General features: G+C 38.9%; 1 pseudogene; it reads right to left on the bottom strand.

Annotated features, from left to right (window-relative positions):
* Positions 1-3,676: 3,676 nt before the first annotated feature.
* Positions 3,677-6,536, bottom strand: LOC100994062 (WD40 repeat-containing protein SMU1-like; annotated as a pseudogene).
* Between the last annotated feature and the right edge of the window lie 209 nt (positions 6,537-6,745).

The following is a 6,745-nucleotide window of genomic DNA, read 5'->3' as shown; positions in this document are numbered from 1 at the left end:
CTATTCTTCTTTCAGTTCTATCCATTTTTGTTGCATGTATTTTTGAGCTATGTTAATAGGTGCCTACATGGTTAGGATTATTACATCTTCTTCATGAATTGACTCCTATATCATTATGAAATGACTCTCCTTAACCCTGATAATATTCTTTGCTCTGAAATGTACTCTCTGATATTAATAAAGTCACTCCAACTTTATTTATTTATTTGTTTATTTCTTTATTTATTTTTGGGGTGGAGTCTCGCTCTGTCGCCCAGGCTGGAGTACAGTGGCGTGATACCGGCCCACTGCAACCTCTGCCTCCTGGGTTCAAGCAATTCTCCTGCCTCAGCCTCCCGAGTAGCTGGGATTACAGGCCTGTGTCACCACACTTGGCTAATTTTTGTATTTTTAGTAGAGACGGGGTTTCACCATGTTGGCCAGGCTGGTCTCAAACTCCTGACCTCAGGTGATCCGCCTGCCTTGCCTCCCAAAGTGCTGGGATTACAGATATGAGCAACCACTCCTGGCCATTAATTTTTTTAAGATGGAGTCTCCCTCTGTTGCCCAGGCTGGAATGCAGTGGTGTGATCTTGGCTCCCTGCAACCGCTGCCTCCTAGGTTCAAGCGATTCTTCTGCCTCAGCCTCCCAACTAACTGGGATTACAGGCATGCACCACCACACCTGGCTCATATTTGTATTTTTTAGTAGAGATGGGGTTTCACCATGTTGCCCAGGCTGGTCTCAAACTCCTGACCTCAAGTGATCTGCCTACCTCAGCCTCCCAAAGTGCTGGGATTACAGGCGTGAGCCACCACACCCGGCCCCACTCCAACTTTCTTAAAATTAGAGTTAGCATAGTATATCTTTTTCCACTCTTACTTGTAACTAATATGTGTCTTTACATTTAAAGTGGGTTTATTTATTTCTTTTTTCTCTTCTGATGCAAGGGAACTATTCATAAAGTGGACGATATGGTTTGGCGCTGTGTTCCCACCCAAACCCAAATCTCAACTTGAATTGTAATCCCCACATGTTGGGCGAGGGGCCTGGTGAGAGGTGATTGAATCTTGGGAGCTGATTTCCCCCTTGCTGTTCTCATGATAGTGAGTGAGTTCTCATGAGACCTGATGGTTTAAAAGTGTGTGGCAGTTCCTCCCTCGCTGTCTCTCTCTCTCCTGCTCCACCATGGTAAGACATGCTTGCTTCCCCTTTGCCTTCTGCTATGACTGTAAGTTTCCTAAGGCCTCCTAGTCATGCTTTTTGTTAAGCCTGAGAAACCGCAACTCAATTAAACTTTTCTTTATAAATTACCTAGTCTCAGGTAGTTCTTTATAGCAGTGTGAAAATGGACTAATACAGTGGGTTTTTAGTAGGCAGCACATAGTCATGTCTTGCTTTCTCCACGCCCCCAGTCTGACAATCTCTGCCTTCTAATTGAGTTTAGTATATTTACAATCAATGTGATTATTGTTTTGGTTTGGGTTTCAATCTACCATTTTGCTATTATATTTCTCTTTGTCCATCTATTCTTTCTTCCATTTTTTCTTCCTTCTTTTGGATTGAGTGTATTTTACTGTGGTAAAATATATGTTATATATGTTATATATATAAAACATATATGTTATATATAACATGTATATATCTATATATAAAACAGATTTATAATTTTAACCATTTTTAAATGTGCAATTCAGTGGCATTAAGCATATTCACAATATTGTGTAATCATTATGCTATCTTTTTCCAGAACTTTTTTCATTTTCCCAAACAGAAAGTCTGTACCCATTAAGCAATAATTCCCCATTTCCCCTTTCTTGTAGCCCCTGGTACCTCTAATCTACTTTCTGTTGCTATGAATTTGCCAATTCTAAACATCTCATATAGAGATGGAATCATATAATATTTGTCCTTTTGTATCTGGTTTATTTCACTTAGCATAATATTTTCAAGTTTTATCCATGTTGTAGCATATATCAGAATTTAATTACTTTGTATAACTGAATAATATTTCACCATGTGTATATTAATTATTCCACATTTTGTTTATCCATTCATTTGTTGATGGGCACCTGAGTTGTTTCCACATTTTGGCTATTGTGCAAGTACATGGTTGTCTCTGTTTTCAGTTTTCTTGGATGCATACCTAGGAGGAGAATTGCTGGATTATATGGTGGATTGTATGGTAGTTCTATGTTTAACTTTTTTTTTTTTTTTTTTGAGACAGGGTCTCACTTTGTCACCCAGGCTGGAGTGCAGTGACATTACGTAGCCTACTGCAGCCTTGACCTGGGCTCAAGCAATCCTCCCACATCAGTCTCCCAAGTAGCTGGGACTACAGGTGTGTGCCACCATGTTCGGCTAATTTTTAAATTTTTTTAGAGATGGGGTCTCACTATGTTGCCCAGGCTGGTCTCGAATTCCTAGGCTCAAGTGACCTTCTCACCTCAGCTTCCCAATGTGCTGGGATTACAAGTGGGGGCCCCGTGCCCAGTTATGTTTAACTTTTTGAGACACTACCAAACTGCTTTCCACAGTGGCTGCACCATTGTACAGTCCCACTATCCACACACAAGGGTGCAAATTTTCCACATCCTTGCCAAGGACACTTGTTTTCCCTTGTTTTGAGTGTGAAGTGGTATCTCATTGTGGTTTTGATTTGCATTTCCCTTATGACAAATGATGTTGAATATCTTTTCATGTGCTCACTGGCCATTTGTATATCTTCTCTGGAGAAACTTTGCCCATTTTTGAATTGGATTGTTCTGTTGTTGATGAGTTGTTCTTTATTTATTCTGGATATAATTCCATCAGATATATGATTTTCAAATGTTGCCTCCCATTCTGTGTGTTGGCTTTTCACTTGTGAGTGTCATTTGATGCATTGAGGTGTTTAATTTTGATTAAGCCCAATTTATCTATGTTTTCTTTCATTGCCTGTGCTTTTATTATCATATCTAAGAAACCATTGCCAAATCCAAAGTCATGAAGATATTCCTGTCTGTTTTCTCCTACAAGTTTTATAGTCTTGCCTCTTAAACTTAGTTTTTTGATTCATTTTATCTAATTTTTATGTATGGTGTAAGGTAAGGGTTTTATCATGAAAAGTTGTGAGATTTAGTCCAACTTCTTTCTTTTGCATGTGAATATCTATTTTTCCCAGTCCTATTTGTTTAAAAGATTGCCTTTCCTCATTGAATGGTCTTGATATGCTTGTCAAACATCAATTGAACATATATATGAGGGTTTATTTCTTGGGTCTCTATTCTATTCTATTGGTCTATATGTCTATATGCCAGTACTACTGTTGCTTTGTAGTAAGTTTTGAAATTGAGGAGTTTGAGTCATCTTTGTTCTTTTTTGAGATTGTTTTGGCTATTTGGGATCCCTTGAAATTCCAAATAATTTTCTGATAAGTTTTTCTATTTCCACCAAAAACCCTGAAACAAACAAACTCCCTTGAGATTTTGATAGGGACTGCATTGATTCTGTATATTGCTTTGGGTAGTATTGGCACCTTAACAATATTGTCTTCTAACCCATAGACATGGGATGTCTTTCCATTTGTCTAGGTCATCCTTAATTTCCCTCAGCAATGTTTTGTAGTTTTTAGTGTATAAGTCTTTTACCTCCTAGATTAAATTCACTCCTAAGTATTTTATTCTTTTTGATTCTCTGAAAAATAGAATAGTTTTCTTAATTTTATTTTGAAATTCTTCACTACTAGTGTGTATAAATACAACTGACTTTTGTGTGTTTATGTCCTGCAACTTTGCTGAATTTTTTTTCCCAGAAAGGTATAAAGTTTATTAACATCTTAAAAAAAAAGAGAAAAAAAAAGATGGGCCGGGCACGGTGGCTTACGCCTGTGATCCCAGCACTTTGGGAGGCCAAGGCGGGTGGATCATTTGATGTCAGGAGTTTGAGACCAGCCTGGCCAACATGGTGAAACCCCATCTCTACTAAAAATACAAAAAAATTAGCCAGGTGTGGTGTTGCACACCTGTAGTCCCAGCTACTCGGGAGGCTGAGGCAGGAGAATCGCTTGAACCCGGGAGGCGGAGGTTGCAGTGAACGAGGATTGTGCCACTACACTCCAGCCTAGGCAATAAGCAAAACTCCATCTCAAAAAAAAAAAAAAAAAAAAAAAAAAAAGATGGAACAGAACACAGCTACTGAATATGATATAGTTCCTTATTTATAAATTTTACTATGGGAGGGACATTTTAATCAGCATTTCAAATAATCAAAGGAGTAAAATTTTTTTCTAGAAATATCAGTATTTCACTCTCCAGGTAGAAGATTAATGAAAACATTAAGTGACTGCACCAGTTAGAAGAAGATAAACTAATACCTTAAAAATATATAAGAAAAGGAAGGGTACTTGCTACTTAAACATGAATTTTCACAAAATTATCCTTGTGACTGATTCAGACAATCTATTTGCTTAGAAAAGCTGGCAAAAAAAAAAGCACATTACATGAATATGCCTTCATTTAAGTACGTGCTTTCAAGCTGATTTAAAAAGAAAAGTTGAATTATGGTTTCCAGAGCTTTAGGAGTTCATCTTCACTGTAGGTAGCAATCAGGTTCTGATGAGGGTGATGTGCAATACCAATCACATCCTTCTCGTGCACTGTCAAAGTTCTCTCCAGTTTGCCAGTGGCTGTACTGAAACAGTAGAGCACAAAGTCCTCCCCTACACAGTAGATCCATTCACCACGGGGAGAGAGGGCACAGAAAAGTCCCCACCTTCTCTTTTACCAGAACTGAAGTTTCTGACAATCTGCCCCTGCATGTTCATGATGACCACTGTGTTTGATCTGTTGCACACCACAAAGTGCTCAGGATTTTTAGGAAGTAGAATCACACTGTTGACAGTAATATCTGTCCCTGCAGTGCTGCCCAGGGATTTAAAGGTATTTGAACATTCTGTGGTCTTCATATTCCAGATCTTTACAGTGCCATCAGAGGATGCACTAATAATATAATGTCCATCTTGTGTAAATGTTGCTTTGTTAACAAAGGAGGAATGGCTACAAAATTCCTTCAGGGTTTTCCCAGATTTTAAACCATGAATTCTAATTGTCTGGTCAAAAGAAGCACTAAGGATCTGACTGCTATCCTCAGAAAAGCTTAGACACGTGACACCCTTACTGTGTGCCCTCTCATATCTCCTTAAATATTGTCTGCTCTGAATCTTCCATACCTTGATTTTTCCATCTTGGGCCCCATTTGCTAACATTTCTGTATCTCTGCTGAAACACATGCAGAGGACAGCATCATCCATCATCATAAAGTTATCCTGGGCCTGGTACTTAAGATCCTTTCTGATTTTTCTAGTAGTAAAGTTCCATACTTCAGTGAGTCCATCAACAGACCCAGTGACCAAATACTGACCATCTGGAGAAAATCGAGCACACTCCACTTGTGATTTCTGACCAAACTTAATATGCCTGCTCAGTTGTGTAGGAAACTTTTCTTCTTCCACATCTTTGACAGCTGCTTTGCCTCAAAACAAATCTATGGTCATACCAGGAGGAAGCAATCCCTGATGCTGCTGCCACTTCAGTGCCTGTCCCAGCAGTGCCATGAGACGAGATGGAGGCACCACACTGACTTCACCAGCCAAGGCCTGGGCAATTGCTGCTCTTCTCTTTTCTTTGCTACTTCCATCTGGGTATGCCTCACGAGGATCAAAGTAAGACCTGGCCAAAAGGTTCTCCAGATGAATATATTGCTCTGGCTGTGTTTGTTTTAACATGATCATGGGATCAGTCTGTCTCAATAGTGACCTGGCAGCACCCAATTCACGGAGCTCTATCAATTCCAGAACAATCTGTTCATAGAGGTCAATGAGGGTTTTGTCTGGCAATTTCAGAGACTGTATAGCCTGCAACACAGTATCCCAATGGCCACTGTTAATGTCAGCCACAAAACTCTCAATGCTGTCCACAGTATTCAGAGACACAGTAGTCTCCTCCTGCAAGGTGGCTAATGCCTGATGTAAACTGTTCTCCTTCAAGTACTGCATGATAAGGTGGATCACATCCGAAGATTCAATTTTGATCAACATAGCTGTATCTCTCTGGGAGCAGGCCCCAGTTCTCCCCTGAATTTGTTTATTCATTCTAACTATTTCCGTGTATGTATTCTTTAAGGTTTTCTACATATAATGCCATATCATCTGCTAATAGAAATAATTTTACTCCTTCCTTTCCAATTTGGATGGTTTTTTTTTTTTTTTTTTGCGTAATTGCTCAGGTTAGAACTTACAGGACTATTTTGAATAGAAGTGATGAAAGTGGAAGAATCTGTCTCATTCCTGACCTTAGGGGAAAGCTTCCAGTCTTTCACCAGTGAGTATGGATCTTTCATGTATGGTCTTGATCATGCTGAGAAAGTTTCCTTCTATTTTTGGTTTATTGAGTGTTTTTATCATGAAAGGATGTGAGATTTTGTCAGATGCTTTTTCTGCATCAATTGAGATGATCATGGTTTTTAAAATTAATTCTATTAATGAGGTGTTTTACATTGATTGATCTTTGTATGTTGAACCATCCTGGCATTCTGAGAATAAATCCCACTTGGTCATGGTGTATAATCCTTTTAATATGCTGCTGAATTCAGTTTGCTAGTATTTTGTTGAGAATTTTTGCGTCTGTATAAGGGATAATTGGTTTGTAATTTTCTTGTGGTTTCCCTATCTGGCTTTGGTATCAGGGTAATGCTGGCCTCATTGAATGAGTTAGGAAGTATTCCTGC

This window comes from Pan paniscus, chromosome 1, assembly GCF_029289425.2.
Source record: "Pan paniscus chromosome 1, NHGRI_mPanPan1-v2.0_pri, whole genome shotgun sequence".
NCBI lineage: Eukaryota > Metazoa > Chordata > Mammalia > Primates > Hominidae > Pan > Pan paniscus.
This window is presented reverse-complemented; position numbering and strand designations above follow the sequence as displayed.